The 22,486-nt window shown below is 40.9% G+C and overlaps 1 protein-coding gene across 1 annotated transcript in view; it reads left to right on the top strand.

The window, feature by feature from the left end:
* The first annotated feature begins 20,663 nt into the window (after positions 1–20,663).
* The window catches only part of MAGI1 (membrane associated guanylate kinase, WW and PDZ domain containing 1), a 687,439-nt gene continuing 685,616 nt past the window's right edge, over positions 20,664–22,486 (top strand). The window contains exon 1 of the mRNA XM_044077950.1: positions 20,664–20,951. The gene's annotated coding sequence lies outside the window, so the exon portion shown is untranslated. The remainder of the gene's footprint in view (positions 20,952–22,486) is intronic.

Raw genomic sequence — 22,486 nt, 5'->3', positions numbered from 1 at the left:
GGGTATGTAGGCGCATATTATGTAAATGGATTTTGTAGCACTGAGCTGGAGCTTAGAGATAAGGATTTCTACATTGGTGTCTGGAGGTGGTTGTATTAGTAGAGAAGTGATTTGTAAATGAGATTTATGCAGTATTGCTACCCCACCATCCTTTTTGGTGGGTCGGTCTAATCTTAAGATATTATAACCATGTGGGAGTATTTCATTGTCTTTTGTAACAGGTTTAAGCCAGGTTTCAGTTATGCATAGGATATCAAAAGAGTGAGTATCTAGTAGTGCATGTAGTTGGCTTACTTTGTTGTTAACACTCCTTATATTAAGGTAAGCTATGAGTAGTGAATTTGGGGTTAGATGGGGAGTGAAAGGGGGAGTGGGGTGGCTAAGGGTGTTGCTGCCTGGTCCTGGGTTGGGATGAATGTCCCCATGAAGGAGAGGAAATCTATTGGGATAGTAGTGATGCTTCAGAAGTTTAATGCAATTTGTTGTGATTTTCTATATTGCGTGAATGTAAGATGGGCTACTCTGTGGAATTTAGGAGATAGATAGGTTGAGTTGGATGTTATGTTTGAATGGCTTAGGGATTTAAAATCATTTATTAGCAATGTTTGTTTTAGGGGTTGGTGAGATGATGTGAATTGTAGGTTTTCATAAAAGGTAATTGTGTATGGTATTGAAAGGATAGATAGGAAAGAAAGTAGGAGTGGTATTTGTACATATGTGAGTGTATGAGTAAGAGGCATGTTTGTAGGAGATTATAGAATAGTATAGGATTTAGGAGGTAGGGGTAGAGCGAGTGTGGAGTATAGAAAATATGTAAGAGGTGAGTGAGGGTAAAATGTCAGTAAGGGAGTATGTGTGTGTATGGTTGGTCTGTAATGTGTTAGGGATAGCTATTGTATAGGAAGGAGGGGGTGTGGCTTTGTAAGTATAAGAGTAGGACCACTGGGGGTGGGTGGGAATTGGGGGTAGGGTAGGGGAGCGGAGTGAGCCCGCAGGGCGAACGGAGCGGGTTAGAGCAGGTAAGTGTGAGTCTGCAGAGACAATCAGAGAGCAGCAGCAGATTCTTGAGGCAAAGAAGTATGTCCAGGTTGAAAGAGAGTGGTAGATCAGGTGATTGGTAGAGAAATGTTGGTGGAGTGGAAGGATTGAAAAGAGTGTAGCTAGATGGTGGGAAAAGAAAGGTAGCAGCAGAGTGATGCAGCAAGGAGATTTGCAATTAGTCAGGGGAAGAGAGCTGGAAATAGTATACAGAGCAGATATATAGGAGGGTGGAGAACGAGGTATGACCCTAGTCTGGATTAGGGTGCCATCTAGTGGGTGAAATTAAAATACAACAGAAGTATGTATAATAGAGATAGCTGGATGATGGACTACAGATGAGAGATAGCAAAGGGAGAAAGTGGCAGATCACTGTATGGGTTTAGAGGAGAAAGAAATTGCTGCAGGGTTCCCTATTTGGTAGCTTGGTTTCTCTAGGTCCTAGGTCAAGTATAACTACAAAATACAGCTTAATAGGTAGGTCCAAGGTGGAACATACTTTCTTAGTCTTTTTTCTTTCTTATTGCAGCTGAGAGCAAAAATATTGAACTTGGGCAACAGGTTTCCTTGGTCACACGGTGGGACGTTTGGAACAAGTAAATCACAAGGGGGTCCTGAAAGACCAAGCAGGTCTCTTAGTACAGGATATATGCATATGTAATTTACTATATCAGCAAAATGGTTGACACACTGATATTTTTGATGTAAATATTGCTGCTATGCAAATGATTCTTCAGACTAGTCTTTTTGGAATGCATTAGTCTTTGCCATTGTTGTCAGCTTATCACCTTTAACTTAGTAAGTTAAATAAATGCAGGAAAATAGTGTATGAAATGTTGTAATGCAATAGTAATTACACTTAATATCTGAGGTAAAATAGTTCCAAGTGACTAGGAACTGCTGACAGATCTCCTGATGTTGTTGTTTGTCTTTCGGCTTTTCCCGGTTAAGGGTCGCCACAGTGGAACTCCCGGTCTGCTAATGACAGATCTCCTGATAATGAACCAAAAAGCAAACTATGAAAAATGGTAGCACGGACAAACGGACCACAACTCCACCAACTAGGATAAAAAGTTTATTGAGGGCTTTCATCCTGGCAACAAGACTTCATCAGAATAATCATAACCATAAAAGACTCATCAGGTTGGTCAACCAATTACGCTATTAATTAATTTTTAAAAATCTAGGCTGTATATCTTATTAAAAAAATGTATAAAACATACACACTAGAATAAACTTTAGAAACATCCCATTCATAAAAAATATGCAGGTTTAAGTTTCAATAATGCACTTAATGATATCTGATCACCTAACTTAGCAATAAACCCTGAATCCACCATATTGATTACTCCCAAGGAAACCCTGATGGTATTCAACTAATCAGGACCCCCTTGTACCCAGATCTCAGTGAAAAGCCTTTGCCCAAAGCCACTTCCGCATGCTGTAACATACTTCCCACTAATTTATGGAAACTAATTGCCTTTTCCATTTTTCATAGCCAGCTCAAGCTCTAATTAACGAAACAGTTCAGTTCCTCCTGCTTCAAGGATACTGGTTAGTATTGTCAACTAGCAGACAGATTTTGTAAATTATTTGTGCTTGTACACTTTTATGCACCGTTTTATATACTATTGTAAATGTTTGTGTAACACAGTTAGTAGTAATTCATGTCACTTCAGTTTTATGTGTACAATGTCGTAGATTATTTAAACAGCCAACTAATTGTTTATTTGTACATACATATCTTGCTGGCTACTTTACCTAAATTTCTATGTGAAGTCTATGTTTTTTGTCATCGCCATTGTGGCCAGGGTCATATGTGAAAAGGGTCCTTTGATCAGTTCACTCAGTTAACAAAGTGAAATAAATGAAAAAATACCATCATTCTGGATGAAGCTGGATGGCAGTAAAAGTTGTACAAAATCATGGACAAACAGCATAGCCCATTATTATGTGAGTAAAACATGTAAATAAAAAGACATTTTACATTTGTTTTATTTAACCCTGTGCCTTTCTCCATCTGAGTTCACCTTCAAGTACAGCTTTCTTTTCCACTTGTTTCATAGGCTGTCTGAAGCCTGAACTAATGGGAAGGCACTTCCCATTGCTTATCTATAAGCCTAACAAGCACTCATTGAAGCACCATTTCAGCACTTCTGAAATGGTAAGAGTACCTTAAATAAGTTGGAATTACCTTAGTTTCTGTTATTGAGACATGCATCTAAATGCTAGGTTATTTTTAAAACATTCTAGCTGAGTAAAGTTGATTTTTTAACAGAAATCTGAAGACCTCACATACACAGAGTTCAGAGTCCAAAAAATGGAAAATGGATTGTTTTATGTAAAAAAAAAAAAAAATTACAAAATGATAATAATAAACACCAAATACTTGCTTTATACTTTTATTCACTTAACAGGGCTACTGCCCAGCAACTAAATCCTTAAGCCATTCCTGGCCATGTTATAATGGCCCATACTCCATTCTTGAAGGAGGAAAAATAGACAAAGGGCGGACTGACAAAGTCACATCATTTTGGCATTCCCCTTGATGGCGATTTTTGTGCATTACAGTATTATAAGAAATACCTACAGAGAGTGTAATATGCATTAGTAGTACAAGGAATATTTTTTTCAGCTGTATAGTGATATTTTCCTTTAAATCTTTCAAAAACTTTAATTACTTAGTGTCCATATAGCATCACAGCAGTACATACAAGCAAATAGTACCATGGCTTAGAAATACCTGGTAACACAGTACAATAAACAGGAAGCAGATGGGTGGGGGTGGGAGCACAGAATAATCTGAGCTACTCTTTCAGTCTTTAGTCTGAACAGTCAGTATCAGTTAACATTGACCATGGAATTTGTATAAGTTTAAGTTACTATATAGACTTTGTTTTAATTTTAAGCAAGACTCAGTAAAATGCACATGGTAATAGACCACTAGATTACCATAATCAATGAGGTGTCATTTTGTGCTTTAGGAAGTTAGCAGAAAACAGGTTGTATCACCACACATATGTATATATTTTTAATTGTGGGGGTAGGGGAGAGCAGTGGTCCATCACAAATGTAACCAGTTTTACAAAAGGGAAGAGACTAAGTGTACTTAATTTATTTTCACAGATGGTAAGTGAGAACAGTGGCTATTACAACAATGAAGAGAGCAACAATTGGCTGTATAACCCAAAAGCAAAATAGGACAAAACCTATACAGCTATTACCTGCCCAATCCTGGAATAAACTTCCTTTGGATACTCACAAAAATTGAAAACTACAACCCAAAATTTTCTAAACAGCACATGGATGTGTCACTGTAACAACCCTGCTTGACTGTGCCCCATACTACTCTTGTCTCTCCCACCTGTGACTCATGTAACCTATAACTAACACGTTCTTACATCTAGTTAACTATTGATGTACAGCTCTTATTCCTTTAAGGTTATGCCATCTGTATGTATTTGACCCTTTATTACAGTGACTGTATTGCTTGATTCATATGTATAAGTTTATATATAATTTCTGATGTGTAAATAATGTTTTTCATTATTTTGTAATCTTTTTTATATCACACTGTAGCTTCAGTTTTACTATTCATTATGTTTGTACTTTTTGTGTGGAGCTTTTTTGCCCAGGACTCCACTGAAAAAGGGCTTAGGCTCATTCGGACTAATCCGGTCAACAAATATCAAATAATTTTAAATAATAATAATTAATAAATTACATATCACAATACACACCAAGTGCCATTTTATTTGGCTTAATTGAAACATTTTGCACATTACAGAAAATACACATGAATTTTGACCAATGACATCAGTATGTGTCACATATTCAACACTACAAATGAGAATCCATCAGAGAAGTAATTATGTTGTATTAAAAATGAAGGTAGATGCAATTGTACAGAAGTATCTGTACTGGTGTTTTTTTTTTTTTAGAAAATGATAGCTGAAAGCGCAGAATAAAAAAAAATGGTATATTTTTGAACTACTTTGAATGATTTGAATTTCAGATGCATTAAACTAACACCAAAGGAGACCACCAAATGTACTGTTGTGGAACATAATCCTTTGAATGCCTGCAGGACAAACAGGCGTGGCTTATTTGGTTGTGTGATTATAGCTTTACCACCCTTTTACCTTTGATCTTTGTGCTCAGCTTTTCCAGTAACTGTCAGAGCACACTGCTCGGTTTTCTCTTGCTGAACATTTGCTGGGTAGAACTGGTGTGGTGAGAAGTACTTTCCTTTCTCTGTTCTTGCACTTTTTTCCTTCCTTCTTTGCACTTCCGTTAAACACCACACGCTTGCCTGACAGTGATTTGCTATAGCTGTTCTTTGTTGCTGGTTGTAAACAATGATAGCATACAGTGGTCATTAATGTCTCGTCAGTGTTCGGGAGCCGTGTGCCCAAGCCATAAGAAAGCCTCAGTAACATATGACACAACAGCTGAGGGATGAAAGTAACAGCTGCTGTGTAACCTACCCCCATTAGTGATGTTTGTGGCCTTGTTTTTATGCACCCAGTGGTCTGCATTTTCATAGTCAAAAAGAAAAGGACCTATGTTTTGTTTTGCTCATAATGGAGTGAAAATAGTTGTCTGTTAGACTACACTGGTCCTGTGGAATCTAATCCCCATCCACAAACTTCCTCTATTCTTCCTTTGTCAGACTTTTTACCGAGGTATAGGGGAGATAATTTAAAGTGAACATTTCTGATGCACTGCTCTACATCTGTTATGCTTGGAAAAACTGTTAAGATCATTTTAAAATCCATCCTCTGCTGTGTTTCTGAGACTTGCTATTTTTTCTAACTTTATGATACAGAGAGTAAATTTCACATGACTGGATCACATGTTGCCCATTCCCTTTGTCCTTTGCATACACAAATGGACAAGGTTGCTCACTGTAGACTAACCTAAGTAAAAAAATTGCTAGCTAGAATGTTGTTTTCAGAACTGTCTGACGTTTTAAAGTTTCCATGGAGTAGGACCACCTTTATTGCTTTAGTTCCTTCCTCTTCTTATGTGAACTAGAAAATGGCTCTGAGATCTGTATGGTTTGCCAAACTGTTGATTTTCTCATCATTAATGGCTAGTTTAGGTCATGCAGCTTAACATTGATTTAGGTATTCACTCTTCCTTCAGAATGCAGTATCAGCAACACTGAAAAAAACAGGAAGACAGATTGCTATGATCCTGCCATGCTTTTGTTTAGTATGCAGTACTCCATCTTAATACATGACACAGAGCAGGGCTTTTGCTTTGTTGTGTATACCCCTTGGTTCACTCCACTGTGAACTTTGAAGCAGCTGCACAACGGCAGACAGTCTTATGGTAATTAACTGACAAACAGGTGAGTTAGCCTTCCATGGCATTGTGGTTGTTGTGTCAGGTATTATGGCTTATTATTGCAAGAGTTCAATTGTCTAGCAGTCGGTCAGGGCTTACATATTTCCATTCTTGCTTAATGCTAATTTTGTGGGTTGGCCTAAAAAGTGAGTTTTTCATGCTGTAGTTACATTTGGATTTGTACTTGAGGTAAATTGTCAGCTCTTTAACACTGTACAGAATTACTGTAGTGATGATATCTTTGTAAAATATAACACAAGTCCTAGTGCTTATTAAGTGTGGATCAACTGCTGTAGCTTACACACTCAAGTTTATTCTTCTTAAGCAAGAATGAAAACCAAAACTGGTCTAACTTTTTTTTCAAAAATTATAACAAAATGCGTTATAAGTTTGTGCTGGATGAGAGCTTAAAACTTTTGTGACCTGTTCTGTTCCTCAGAAATGGCAGAATAAAGCATTTTTTTTATCTTTTAGGCTATTTCTGGAGAAGACCTCCAAGCTAAAATACCAATTTTATTTAGGTTCATAGTTGTGTACTAGGCTAATGGCCCTGTAGCCTTTGCAAGCCTATCCCATAGAAGTGTCCTGGCATCATGCCGCCCAACGTTAGTTTCCAGTGCTTCTATCAAGTAGAGCCACTGTATTGATCCCCGGGGTGAACTTTCGATTACCCATCCACTCATCAAGATTTCTCTTGAAGAGGGTCAGCGAGGTGTTCTGCTTGACATGTACGGAAAGTTTATTCCAGAGCATGGGCAGTCTCTGGGTGAGGAACCTGTCCTTCCAGCATGTTCTGTTGATTGTGGTAATAAGGTTGAAGTCTCTGGAGAGTGTGGTGCGGAGGGATTGGGATTTCTTTAGATGTGGCATTTTTAACAGAGCTGGGTCAGACATGGCTTTGTTAGTCAAGCAGAGATTGTCTCTAGGTAGGTGATAGGAGACAGAGAATAGCTGGAGTCTTTTGAATTGTCCATGTAGAACATGTGTTTAATGCCTAGGATCCTCTTTGTGAGGTATTTCGGTGGCCTCTCCAGCTTTTGCAGGTGTCTAGTGAGGTACATGCCAAATTGGGCGTTATACTCGATGATTGGTCTAATGAGGGAAGAGTAGAGAGAGACAATGACCTCTTTCTTCCTGGATGCAAAACCCTTGGTAATGAGATGTGCCACATAGAGGGAATTTCTGACCACAGTGACAATGTGGTGGTTGAAGGAGAGGCTGCTGTCAACCTGGGTCCCCAGATCTCTTATAACGCCTTCAGTGTTCAGTGGGCTCCCATCAATGTGGTAATTAGTGGGAACTGAGTTTTTACCAAAGGGGATTGCAACGCATTTTTTATCATTAGGCTTAAGGCCATAGTTTCGACACCAGTCATTGTTCTCAGTGAGGCCTTTCTGTAGGATGTCTGCATCACTTGGGGAATTAATAATGGCTCCCAGCTTGCAGTCATTTGTGAACTTGGTCAGCCAGAGTCCCTTATGTTGGCCTGGACTTCTGTCAAGTAGTTTGCAATTGATAGCTTGCATTTGTACTATATTCATTTTTTCGATTTTTAACATTTCACTGATAGCAGTCTTCACCTGACGCAACTCTCTGATGTTGATAAATCTTCCTTTTAATGTCATATTGTAGCCCAATCTGACTTTGCAACTTGCTGTTTGTAACTTGCTAATGTGTTATCTGGCAAGCATTTAATTAAGGAAGCCCTAAATAAGTAATTCAGAGGCTCTAAATAAAAATCTGCAAAAACAACAGAGACCTCTAAAGCAGACATCCAAGCAACCTCCACCCCTCCAACACGAACCATGAAACACATACTTCACAAAACCAGTGTGCCATGCAATCACAGCCTTTAAGGCAAAGTAACATACCCAACACACTAGTAATAGGTGACTCTATAATCAGGCACACTGACGTCCCACTCAGTAGGCTGAACAAGGAGAAGGTTACTGTTAGCTGCCTGTCGGGTGCCAGGATCTGCCACATAACACAAGCACTCAGGTCACTCCAGAACAAGTACAAATATGACTCTGTCATTCTCCATGTTGGTGTGAATGACCTGAGCCATACCTCCCTGGACTACATAAAAAGAGACATGGAGGAGCTCTCTGATCACGTAGCCCAGGCCGGTATGACCCTGACCCTGAGTAGCATCCTGCCCTCTCCAAGAATGATACCATGGTATAGAGAAAAAAATATCAATTTTAACAATTGGCTAAGCTTTTTGTGTCATTCAAAGGGGATCCAGCGTCTGTCAGCCTGCGATGACATGCTCGACAAGCCACGCTGCTTTGCTAGAGATGGCTTGCACCTGTCACCCTTATGCTTTTGAATACTGGCCAAGGCTATTGCCACCCCCATAGTGCCTTTTTTTAGGCAAGGCTCAAAAGACAAACCCACCGCTGTAAATAGCACAAGTAACAAAAAACTGAGTGTAATGCTACTCAATGCCAGAAGTCTAAACCTCAAAATGTATGCACTCGAGGCACTCCTCAGTATGGAAAAAAATCGATATATCTGCAGTAACATAAACCTGATTTAAGGCTCCAGAAAGCAACCTAGCAGTACCAGGCTACAACTCATACCATACATTTCAGCCACAAAACCCGGACCGAAATACAAAAGGTGAGGGAGTATCCCTATTCATCAAGGATACCCACACCTCCAGAGATCATCCACGTGCAACTAACAATGGGCAAAACTGCTAATCAAATTATAGCTTGCTACAGATCACCCACCATGTCCCAGGCCCCCCACTCCGCATTTCTGGAAACACTGGGAAACATAAAGGTCCTACCAAACACCCTGATATTGGGTGATTTCAATTACCCAAACATTAACTGGGAGAACTACTCAAGTACAAACTCCCTTACCCAACATTTCCTAGAATTTATTAACTCAAACACCCTGGATCAACTCGTTAACACCCCCACCAGAGGTGACAACATATTGGAACTCCTCATCACCAACATGGATGACCGGTGTACCACACCGGACATCAACCCCACGTTGGTTAGATCTGACCATAAACTAATCACTCTGGATATCCACATTCCACCACCCCCCCGGTCAAAGAAACCACCCTGAAAAACTTTTCAAAAGCAAACTTCATGTTACTTAAGACCAAGATGGGAAGTTTCAAAGCCCCCATGCTAAATGCTAATGCTATTCAAGCTGCAAAATCCTTTACTAATGCACTCTACGGGCACCTACAAGAATGCATGGCTCGTGCTATCCAAAACCAAACCAAGACGAACTCCTCCAAGAAAAGGCAACCAGTCTAGTGGACCCCTGCCATAAACAAGCTATACAATAGGAGGAGGAAACTAGTACAGAAAAGAGTAAAATCCCAAGAAGGGAAGAGATCCCTGATCAGTATCAGTAAGAAACTACATTCCCTTATAAAATCATCCAAGGCTAGCTTTGAAAGAAAAATTGCCATGGACTCCAAAGATAACCACAAGGCATTCTTTAGCTATGTCAAGAATCTAAGTGGCAATTTTCAGATCTGCTCGGAGTTAGTGCAGAATGGCACAAAATACACTGAACCGACTGATATAGCCAACATCCTGGCAGACAGGTTCAGTGCAAACTTCAACCCCCTCTCACCCCCAAAAGGGCCCATAACTATACCAGAAGAATGTAGTGCCCCTGAAATCACAGACATTCAGGTTAAAACAGCCCTCTCCAAAGCCAAAAACACAGCATCAATGGGACCGGATGGTGTCCAAGGCTGCATCCTACATGAGCTCAAAGATGAACTAACCCCTCACCTAAACACACTGTTTAAATTCAGCCTCTCCACTGGTTATGTGTTCACAAAGTGGTGCACAGCAACGGTTATTCCACTCCACAAAGGTGGAGCCACAACGGACCCCAGGAACTATCGCCCTATAAGCCTGACTAGCTTAGTCTGCAAAGCTGTGGAGCACATCATCATGGATCTCATTAACAGAGACATTGGGAACCTCCAAGCACTGGACCCTACCTAGTTCAGCTTTGTTAAGGGCAGATCATGCCTCCTAAACCTGGTGGACTTCTTTGAGACAGTTACCAAGGCTATAGACGAGGGAAAGGTGGTCCACACAGCCTACCTAGACCTCGCAAAGGCCTTCGACACCATTCCCCCCTAAGGTATTATAGACAAGCTCACCAGCCTGAACGTAAACCCCTACATCACGAGATGGGTTGCCAACTGGCTCACGGACAGAACCTACATGGTAAGAGTTGCGGGAGCTAGGTCTGACTCTAAACCGGTTACAAGTGGCGTTCTCCAGGGCTCAGTCCTAGGACGCCTCCTGTTCGGCATATACTTCTCAGAGGTACAGGCAAGCACAGGAGGACTATGGCTGACCAAGTTTCTGGTTCTCTGTTTCTGCTCTGGACAGATTTCCCTTGCATACAGGTTTCACAATCTAGGTTAGGTCTCTCATCTTTACCTTTAATTTTCATACCTTTTACCATCCTTTCTAATTTTAACACATCTTCGAAATTACAGTGACTAAGCATCTTATGCCATGCTTGAATGTCATAACAGCTCTGAGATGCATCATAATGTATTTCACCTTCATTTTCTTCATACGTGTCTAAGTAATAGAGTCTATAATACTCAATTATGTCAAACCTAGTGCCATTTTTGTAGATGAGTTGGTCCTTTCCTTGTTTAAAGTTGATTGAGGCCCCCTTGGACGTTGCTGCCTTAACAGAAAAAATGCTTTGTGGATACATCGGGATATAAAGCGCCCGGGTCATCATCACCTTTACTTTGCGCCCCTCTGTGTTTAGCAGCCATACCTCTGCATTACCTCTCTTCTGTGTGACCCCACAGGTTCTAGTCCCGTCAGCTAATTCCACAATGTGCTCCTTCGGTTGGAAAGTTGCATCAAAGTGTTTAAACTTTTTCAGGTCGTTAATTATGTGTGATGTGGTGCCAGTCATCATCTTCTTTCGGCTGTTCCCATTAGGGGTCACCACACCGGATCATCTGTTTCCATTTCTTCCTGTCCTCTGCATCATGCTCTTTCACACCAACCACCTGCATGTCCTCTCTCACCACATCCATAAACCTTATCTTAGGCCTTCCTCTTTTCCTCTTACCTGGCAGCTCCATCCTTAGCATCCTTTTCCCAAAATACCCAGCATCCCTCCTCGGCACATGTCCAAACCAACGCAATCTCGCCTCTCTTGATTTGTCTCCAAACTGTCCAACCTGAGCTGACCCTCTAATATACTGATTCCTAATCCTGTCCATCCTAGTCACACCCAGTGCAAATCTTAACATCTTTAACTCTGCCACATCCAGCTCTGACTCCTGCCTTTTTGTCAATGCCACCATCTCCAACCCATATAACATAGCTGGTCTCACTGCCGTCTTGTAGACCTTCCCTTTCACTCTTACTGGTACCCGTCTTTCACAAATCACTCCTGACACTCTTCTCCACCCATTCCACCCTGCCTGTACTCTCTTCTTCACCTCTCTTCCATACTCACCATTACTCTGAACTGTTGATCCCAGGTACTTAAATTCATCCACCTTTACCAACTCTACTCCCTGCATCCTCACCATTCCTCTACCCTCCCTTTTATTTAAACACATATATTCTGTTTTAGCCCTGCTGACCTTCATTCCTCTCCTCTCTAAAGCATATCTCCACCTCTCCAGGGTCTCCTCAACCTGGTCACTACTCTCACTGCATATCACAATGTCATCTACAAACATCATAGTCCACAGGGCCTCCTGGCTGATCTCATCTGTCAACCTGTCCATCACCACTGCAAATAAGAAAGGGCTCAGAGCTGATCCTTGATGTAATCCCACCTCCACCTTAAACGTATCTGTCACTCCCACCAATGTCACACTACCCTCGTACATATCCTGTACCACTCTTACATACTTCTCTGCCACTTCCGACTTCCTCATACAATACCACAACTCCTCTCTAGGCACCCTGTCATATGCCAGTGTCCACCATTAATCCCTTCTGTTTTAATTCACGAATCTAATGCTCATTTATTTTGGAGACAAATGTGTGATCATCTGTGTCAGTTGCTTGTTTCACATTATCTTTCTTCTTTAGTCTACAGCTACTGTCCCTGTGGCTGGAGTTTTTGCACAAACTACACCATTGTCTCTGCCCTTTATATTCTCTCTGGCATTGTCGTGCCTTGTGTCCCTTTTGGCCACAGCTATAGCATATAATCTCTGCTTTTACTCTTTCCCCATTGCCACTCACTTTCATCACATTATCATTACTTATGTTGGCATTAAATTTCTCGGTATGTTCATAGCTTCTCAACCTTGTTTTGAACTCATCAAAGCTCAACTTATCATCTTGCGTGATGTGTACTGCAAATGGTTTAAAAGTTTTGGGCAATCCTTTCAGAATCATTGCAATTAGTAATCCATCACTGAGCTTCTCCCCAGTATTTCTAAGTGCCGTAATGGCCGTTTCAGCCCTAATAATATAGTCTGTGATACTTTCACTGGCGGCCTTCTGGAGGCTTGTTAATTCGGTGTATAGGCTAATTATCCATGGCTTCCCTTTCCCGGCATAATGGTCTCTCAGGATCTGAAGAGCTTCTCTACCGTTGTCTGCAGCGTCTCTCATGACAAGGGACAAACTTTTGTCATCTAAGAACTGTATTAGTTTTGCATAGGCCTCCTCATTTTTCTCAGTGTCATCTTCCTCCTCATTCTCGTCGTCCTCTACATCCTGCTGCACATTTCGCAAAATGGCATCTTTCAGCCCTAGCAAGCGTAGGTGTACCAGAAACTTTGTCTCCCACAGCCCATATTTCTTTTTATCTCCGTCAAAACGTAGTCTATGCCATCAGCTTTCTACTTCCCTCCTGGGCCCATAACCTGTTGTCGGTGTCATCTTAAGGGCAAGAAAGTCAGGCTAAACATACAGTGCTTGCTAGGGCTGAAAGATGCCATTTTGCGAAATGTGCAGCAGGACGCAGAGGATGACGAGAATATAAAGGGCAGAGACACTGACAGAACCCACACTGTAAAAGTTGCAGACTCCAAATCTGACCTCAAAGCAGTGACAAGTGGAGTACCACAGGGTTCCGTCCTGGAACCTCTCCTGTTTGGTATCTACTTCTCTGAAGTACAGGCTAACACAGAAGGCCTCTGGCTAACGAAGTTCGCAGATGATTGCAAACTAGGAGCCATTGTCAAGTCCCCAAATGATGTGGACATCCTACAGAAGGGCCTCGCTGAGACAGATGCCTGGTGTCAGAGCCATGACCTCAAGCTCAATGCCAAAAAGTGCAGTGTCATCCCCTTTGGTAAAAACTCTGTACTCATGAACTACCACATAGGCAGCAATCTACTTAACACCAAATGTGTGATAAGAGACCTTGGGACCCAGGTGGACAGTAGTCTCTCCTTTGATAGTCATAACGCCACAGTAGTCAGGAAGTCCTTCTACGTGGCACACCTCATCATAAAAGGGTTCTCATCCAGAAAAAAAGAGGTCATTGTTCCCCTCTACTCGACACTCATTAGACCATTATAGAGTACAATGCCCCTTTTGGAATGTACCGCACAAGACATCTGCAGCAGCTGGAAAGGCCACAGAAGTACCTCACAAAGAGGATTACCGGCCTCAAACAAATGCCCTACACTGACTGTCTCAAAAAACTCCAGCTTTACTCCGTAGCACATCCCCTACTCCAAGGTGATCTCTGCCTAACATATAAAGCTATGTCAAACCCAGAGCTGTTGGACATGCTACACCTAAAGAAATCCCAATCCCTCTGAGCTACACGCTCTAGGGACCTAAACCTTGTCACCACAATAAACAGGACATGCTGGAGGGATAGATTCCTGTCCCAGAGACTTCCCACACTCTGGAACAGGTTACCCATCTATGTCAAGCAAAGTTCTTCATTAGCACTCTTCAAGAAAAATCTTGATGAGTGGATGGGAAATAGGAAATACACCCCAGGGATCACTTCTGTGTCTCTCCTCGACAGTGGTACAGGAAAATAACTTTCTTGGGTGGCATAAGCCAGGGAACCTTGTTGGCTAGGCTTATGTAGGCCCTTGGACCGATAGCCTAGTACCTACCTATGAACCTACAGAGGAAAATAAACACACGTGAAGGCAATCAATTTGGTTAAAAACGGAAGAGGGGAATAACCCTTGCTTCCTCCTTTATTATAAAGCACATGGTCGCATGACCTCTCTTGACCTTCCCACACCAACGACGTCAGTGTAAGAGCACACATACGATCATTCACTCCCTTTTATTATTATCAGCCAACAGTTATCATATAAGTAACTATTTTTTTTAATAAAAGGTAGGCATTACTGGACTGTGGATGAGCTGTATAGTTGTTAATATGAGTTTCATTTATAAAATGTCTTCTTTTGTACTTTGTAACTGAGAAAGTCTGTTTCTGAGACCTCTGTCAAGTCTGTGGCCATGTAAGTTTACCATTAATGTGCATCAGTTCCCTTTGTACTGCAGTGAGGAAAAATAATTTGCATTGTTCTACTGTGATATGCTTAATAACATGCGTACTTGACTACCAGAAATGTATTGTTCCTGCTCAGCTTCATTTGTACAATCATTTTGGTACTGAAATCTGTGTGTTAAGGACCGATGATGACCATACCTGTAACTCACAAGTATGACTGACAGCATTGTTTGGGATTTTATGCATCTCTTTAAACTGAAGTTTTGGTAGGAAAAGATCTGTCTGTGGGTTAATCTCACCCCCTGGTTTTCAAGTGTAAAGTGAACAATTAAGTCATTAAACTAGGTATTTGCACTTTTCACGTGTAGCACACTTGTGTGTCTGTAGGATCTCACCCAATTAAAAATCTAACATTACAGATTAGGTATAGCCGGGGGCACTGTGACTGATTTGAGTACTATCCTATACAGAAGTAACTGGACTGGGGTCCACACATCTTGTACTGCACTCCAGGATCTGTAAAGCACACTGCATGATAGAGAGCTGACCATGCAGGTGATACATGTCCACTGCAATGGATAAGGATGGTAAAGGACTGTGATAACTTGTTACAAAGAAAACATGCATAAAATTAGTAATAAAGGGAGTCGTGTGGGGTGGGCAGAACATAAGTTGGTTGGGAGCTGGACTGCACTGGAATCATGACATTGTATTTATTGTATTGTATGTAATTTTATTTTATTTACTTTTGTGTACATAAACTTACATCCCCTGCTGGGTTACAAGGTTCACAGTAGTCACAAATTTAGCTCATTTCACTTACTTCAGTAAAATAAGATTAGCTGTGATGTTCATCACAGATATATATTAGGCTGATGACTACCAGGGCCTTTATAAGTCAAACCATGCAATATAACCGAATCGTGTCCCTTTGTATCATGGGCCTTTATTAGGAGGTGTTGTATTAGAAAGTTTCTAGAAGTTATGCCGGAGGGGGTATTGTAATTTGGGCATTACTATCTGCCTATATTAGAGACATGGAGGTCAGACCCAGGGTGTGTTTCTTATTCCCCATCCACTGGTCAAGGCTACACTTAAATAGAGTTAGGGATGGACTCCCCTTCATATGGATGGGGATCCTGTTCCAGAGCATGGGGGTCCTGTAAGACACGTCTGTCTCACCAACGTCTTATTTATGTCACAAATTTAAATCCTCGGATCTAGTGTTTCTGCTGCTGTTCATCTTGTAGATGTGCAAAAGGTTCATAAGATCCGAACCAATGTTGCCTTGTATGCCAGGCATAGATTACCTCTCAGTAACCTGTAGGAGACAGAATATAGCTATAAGGTTTTAAGGCAATCTGTATAGGACAACGTGTTTATACCCTGGATTCTCCTGGTATGGAACCTTTGTGGGCATTCTGCCTGGTGCATATGTCTGGTTAAGCACATCCCAAAAGGGACATTATATTCAATGATGGGTCTGACAAGTGCCAAATAAAGTGGCACTATGGCTTCCTTGAACCTGGATGCCATGCCTTTACTTAAAAGTTGGGTGACATAGAATGATTTTCGTACTACCTTGGCCACATGTTGGTCAAAGGCCAGATTACTGTCTACATATATTTCCACATCCCTGACTACTGGGTCAGCTGTTAGGGGTGTCTTATCGAGGGAGTAATTGGCATAGGTGGTAGTTTTCCCAAAAGGCACTATAATGCATTTCTTGGCATTGAGATTTAGTCCATGACTTTTGCACCAGTGATTTGTCTATGTTAGACCCCTTTATAAGCTGTTTGTGTCATGGGGAGCATCTGTGATGGCTCCCAATTTGCAGTCATCTGGGAATTTGCTCAGCCTTGATGAACACTGGTTGGTGTGTGCTGGGTTAATGCTCTGTAAAAGATTGGTGGGGGTAACCATTTCAGTATGCTTGGTGTTGTATTGCGATGGGAGTTGTGCAACATGTGATGTTCTTGACTTGAAGAAGTTGGTAAAGAGTAATGCTGGCTACGTATTTATTTTTTGTTTTTGTTGACCGTGAAAACCTGACTGGGGTAGACCTCATTTTCAGCCCAGGCCCATAGAGAAAAGCTCCATGGTTAGTTGACAAGAAATTGTTACAAAAATTACAAAATCTTACAAAAAATATTTTTATTTACAATGGAAATACAATATATGATTCACAGTCAAATATACACAATAAAAAAATATAGACATGATTTGTACAGATTACTGAAATTAACAGAAACCTCTATTATAGGTCAATGAGGTACAAAGCTAAAAAAGTTGTGGTATTTTGAGACTGGTCTATGGGCAAGCAGAGATGTGTATATACATGTTATAGGCAGCCTTAGATAGAGTATGCTACTGAGTAAGGATATCAGGAGGAGGTTTGAATTTAGAGTATGGAGAAACGGTGTGGATGGAAGATGAAGGCAGAAAGGGGGGAGGTTATGGTAGGAGGTTGAAGATGGTGGAAGAGGAGAATAGGTAAAGTGTTAGAGGATAGGGTTAAGAGTGGAAAAAGATAAGATTAGTCACTAGGGTAGAGAAGGAAAGAGTGAGGGGGTATACTATGCTACATAGCGCTTGTAGTTAGTGGGAGGTAGGGTACAGGTGTTTAGGTTTGGGGAGGGGCAGATATGTGTTGAAAGTGGTTGTGGATTTCGGATATGCATAGAGATGTTAAAGTAGTGGAGTTAAGAAAGAGATAGGGAAAGGTAAAAGTATATAGTGGGTGGAATATAGTGGGGAGATAAAAATGATAGTGATGTTGTAGAGATAGGAGGTGATCTAGTGTTTTGGTAGGTTTTGGTTAATGGTAGAGAGCTGGTAAGCAGTTAGTACTTAATCTGGTTTAAGTGGCTAGAGGTGGGACTTGCCTGAATGCAGTAGCCCATTCTTGGAACTCTTGTTCTTATATTTGGTCTGTCTGGTTAAATTGCCTGGGGTTGTTTTGTTTTATATTGCTTGACATTTTATGCTGAACCTGGTTCAGTTGTGGAACACATTTTGAATCTTGTTAGATTGAGTTGTGGAGCACATTTTGAATCTTGTTAGATTGCTAGGGTATTAAATCATTGTGAAACATGAAGGCTTTGCCTTGTTCTGCAGTTTATGTTTGCAGAGAAGAAATTAGACCTTTGATTTCTCTGCACCTGGTGGATACATTTGATGCACATAGAACTTTTATACATTTTTCACTTTTGACACTTTCTGTGGGTTTTGACACATATCCTTTGGTGGGCTATGTACATAGCTAAGGTCTCCAGATTTGCCCAGGTTTTCCAGATGCATTCTTTCTGTCTGCAAAGTAGAATACTAACATCTTATTTTTCTTAGGAGTACCTCCTCTTATATACTCCAGTATCCTCAGCATTTCCTATTATTTTTCTGTCATTGCTTACAAAGTTATCTGAAAGTTTTACTATTTGATCTCTTTCTAATTTCTGTTTTTGGTCTGTAAAACCCACACATTGCATCTAGCCTATATCTGTTTCTAATGGGAAAAAAATCACAGCTTTTATGAATACAAAAGCCAAGCAATTTTGTGTTATGTTCCTGACCCCTTTATGTATAGGCCTGGCTAACACTCTAGGATTCACGATGCAGTGTGACAACACATCACATGTTCAAGTTAGCAGCTAATGCTTCACACAGCCCCATCTCTTCAGGAGCTGATGTTAACATTAAGTTCCAGGTCTCTGCTGGAGATTCAGTGCCATGAGGTATACCCAAGAACATATTCACCCTTGGGATGAGTGAGCTGAATTTGGCTTCTCTTATTCCTCTTTAGCTGATGCCTGCACCCCCTGGTCAACTGTCAAAGGTAACTTAATTGGGGGAAGAGTCAGCACTTCATCGCTGTATGCCTTTGGAGTTTGATCTTTTTAGATTTTTTTTTTCTACATGTTATTTTCTTCAGACAGCATAAATGCCCTTCTATTGGATTTATATATTGTAGATACATTGATTTGCACTGAATTGTGTCAGCTATTTTTAGTCAGTCAGTGCCCTTGCGTGTTTTGGGTACCTCCTCTCCTGTTACACAAAAATTACCTTTTAACATGCATTGTGTATCATAGAGTCGAATAGTGATTTTCTTTTTTGTCTCAGTGCAGTTTCACCTCTTAAAACACACACACACACACACACACACCTGTTCAGGTATATAGGGTTGGGGGAAGGGGGTAACATATGTGACATGTTTGTTTGTATTTTATCAGGGTATTTTTGTCTGTGGCTGTTGAACAATGCTGTTAGATTACATTTAACGTTGCTAATACATTGCTGCTAAATGCCCCAGACATAGGGATTTCATTTCATTAAAGACCATTTGAAGTAAGTCTGGCAGTTGGCACAGATTATTAAGGAGCTGTTAACATGCTGTTTGCCTCACAGCAAGAGGTTCTCCCGTTCGATTCTCGGCTGGAGTGTGGGGAGTGCCTTCTGTGTGGAGTCTGCATGTCCTCACCGCGGTTGGGTGGGCGTTTGAAAGACATGCGTAAATGGGCGTGTCTTCGTTGAAGGTTGAACATCGAGCTGGCACCTCGGCGTTCGTCAAAATCTACTGCCAATCATTAGCGGACCGGAGTTCCACTGTGGCAACCCCTAACCGGGAAAAGCCGAAAGACAAACAACAACAACATGCTGTTTCCTGTGGCCCAGTGGTTCAGAGTTCGATTCCCTCAGCCTCCATTGCCTAACTGTGTAACATGGAGTAAGTCAGTTAACCAGACAATGCTCCTGGGCTGTCTGAAAAAGGAAAATCGCTGCTGAAGTCAGGTAAACAAAATAAGTCATGTAATATTTTTCACACAGAATAGACATACAGATAATTGGCACAGTACTGTAAGTTTGAGCCCAGCAACAGCACTGATTTGTCATGCACAGCTTAAAAGGCAGCCATGGTTCAGCCAGGTGCATGCAGTTTTTTGCATCTATACGTTTCCAAGGCTGTACATTTATATCTTGGAGTAAGGCAGTGTAATGGTACTGCAGAGCAGTGCAAAGTAGGGGGGGGGGGGGTAAAGCTCTTTTGAGTTGGGAGTGTTTCAGATGTTTTGCGGTTCCCTCTGTTTGTTCTTAAGCCTTATTAACCATAAATCTTTAATTTCTACCTAATCAGCTTAAGAATGTGAATTTCTTAGTACTATGACCAGCAAATAACTCAAAGTGCAAACACAGTCAAATTCAGAACATTTTGTGTGTATGGCAGTCACTGACCCCTTTGTTGAAGCAATACTATAGAAATGCCGATATTCCTCATTAACAAAATAAATAATAAAGAAGCAGCCCTTCTCTGGCAGTAAACAAAAGCCTTTAAAAATTAAAAAAGTGCAATGTGTGTTTTCTCAGCTTTCCTGTAACACTGAATCATTTCAGTATTAAACAAATAAATATATATTAAAGGAGCTGTGTGGTAAGGTGTTAGTTTTTCCTTCCTCATTTTTTCCCTTTTGTTAGAAAAGTAAACTCAGATTGTATGGTCTCCGTGATCAACAGCTCTGTCCCTTTAACAAAGCTTTCTAGAACACATGGAGAATAATAATGAAAGCAAAACAACTGGGAAGAAGCGATTTTATTCACAAGCTGTGTATGCTTCTGCCCAGCATGTACACCTTCAGGTGAGGACCACAGAGGGCTTGGTTATTGGGGTTAGGGTCTTTACCTGGCTGCACTGAGGAGGATACATCCCTCCCACTGATATTCAGATCACAGATTTCAGACACTACCCCCACCCATGAGCTTTATGGTGTGTTGATTGTCAGGTCACATGACCCACTCAGAAGATATGTGAATGCCTTGTTTATCAGCAGACCATGTGGAGGTGGGCGGGTGCACACTGAGGGAACAGAGGGGAAGGGCAAGCAGCTTGGCTTAGACAAGAACGGAGTGTGAATAGCTCACATTGACTGAGCTATCTAACCGGGCAAGAGGACTAATTTGCTGATCCTGTGGGCTGGATAAAAGCAGCAGCTGCTGCTGCTGCCGCCTTGGGGCTTGCTGAGATGCATGTAGATGAGGCTTGACATGAACTGTAGAAGGATCTGACTACGTTACCTTTCATATTGTACAGTCTTCCCCTTTTGCAGCAACTGGGAAATTACACCATATCATCTTAAGAGGTAAGAATATGCTTCATTTTGCTAGCCATTAAGAATGAATGGAACAGATGAATGAATGAATGGATGCACTGTGTGCCACCCCCCACCACCACCAAGCATAGCAGCAGTTTATATTTTGCAGAGGTGTTAGCTTTTGAGATATTAATTATGGGCTGGATATGCTGGAGTTTAATTTTGTTTAAGGCTGTGCTGCACCTTGAGTCAGTTATGTTTGATTAGGACTTTATCCTGCTCTGCATCACTCGATGCACCAGCCATGTTTTTTTCTCTTCCTTGAAACAAGTGATTACACAGTGATGGCTCTGTGGAGAGTAGTGATAGGCTTTTCCCCACCCCCCACCATACATACATATATATACATATACACACACCTTCATCTCTATACTGTACTGTATACTTATATTTTTCATCAAATAGTAGGAAATCACTTTTTGCCCTCCTTATGCTTACTGTTTGAGTTTTTTTTATATTGAAAATGTAAATCCTTACCTGATTATCTGAGTAACTACCATGGATTTTTTTGTCTATTAAATTAGTCTTAAGTATTTTTTTTTTTTTACTCCTTTACATAGTAAAAGTATTGCTTCGCTGGAAAAAGAGGCTTATAAAGGATGAAAAGGATTGCCTTTTGTGTTTTTTTTTTCTATTGTGCTTCCCTTCTTCGTCTCCAGCTAGGAATCATCATCAGCTGTTGGCACACTGTACTGTGCCTGCAGAGATAAATTCTTAGAACATAGAGCTAAATGTAACTGCTTACAGTGTGAAAAGAAGTGTAACTGAATACAGAATCTACAGACTGGAAAATATTCAGTAGCTAAGCCGAGTGTGGATTTCCAGAAGGGATTAACCATGTTGTTAGCAAAGGTTGTTGATGCTTCTATCATTTTAAATTCCAAACAGAGACAGAGCACTGTTTCTATGCATTTAGCCTGTTTTGTTTTTCCGTGTAGTAATTTGTGAAGAAAAGGGCGGACAGCAATCTGTTGCAGTAGATAAAAGCACTTGCACCTTGGTTTCACACCCGCTCTAATTAGTTTCTTGATGATTTAAGTGTTCTCAGTGGTGCATCTCTTTTTTTTTTTTCTTATAGACTGAGACTACTGGCTAGATATTAAGCCTGCTTCTTGCAAAACACACGTTATACCTGATGTGTGTGGGTCACATTTACATAGGTTTTTTTTTTAATTCTTGAGGAAGAACAGCTAGGATCTGTTTTGCAGGGCTTATACTCTCCCTTTTGTGAATAGGAGGGATGCTAAAGAGGCGAACAGTCAGCATTTTGCCTAGATAATTATTTGTTGCTTTGCGTTTTTATCTGAACGTGCTGCCTGTTTGTCTCTGTTCCCACTCTATGATGATATGGCTTGCATTCTGGCTCTTGTTTCCATGTAACCTTGAAGAAATGGGTTGCATGCTCCCTCCTCTTACACTTTCATGGATATTATTTGTGCATCCTTGCAATCCGTTTATCCCAGTTTTTCAGAGGCCTGCTCCTGTCACTTGACAGATATTGTTTTTATTCATTTATTTTATTT

This window comes from Protopterus annectens, chromosome 7.part0 (genome assembly GCF_019279795.1).
Source record: "Protopterus annectens isolate FY-2018-M chromosome 7.part0, PAN1.0, whole genome shotgun sequence".
Classification (NCBI taxonomy): Eukaryota; Metazoa; Chordata; order Ceratodontiformes; family Protopteridae; genus Protopterus; species Protopterus annectens.
This window is presented reverse-complemented; position numbering and strand designations above follow the sequence as displayed.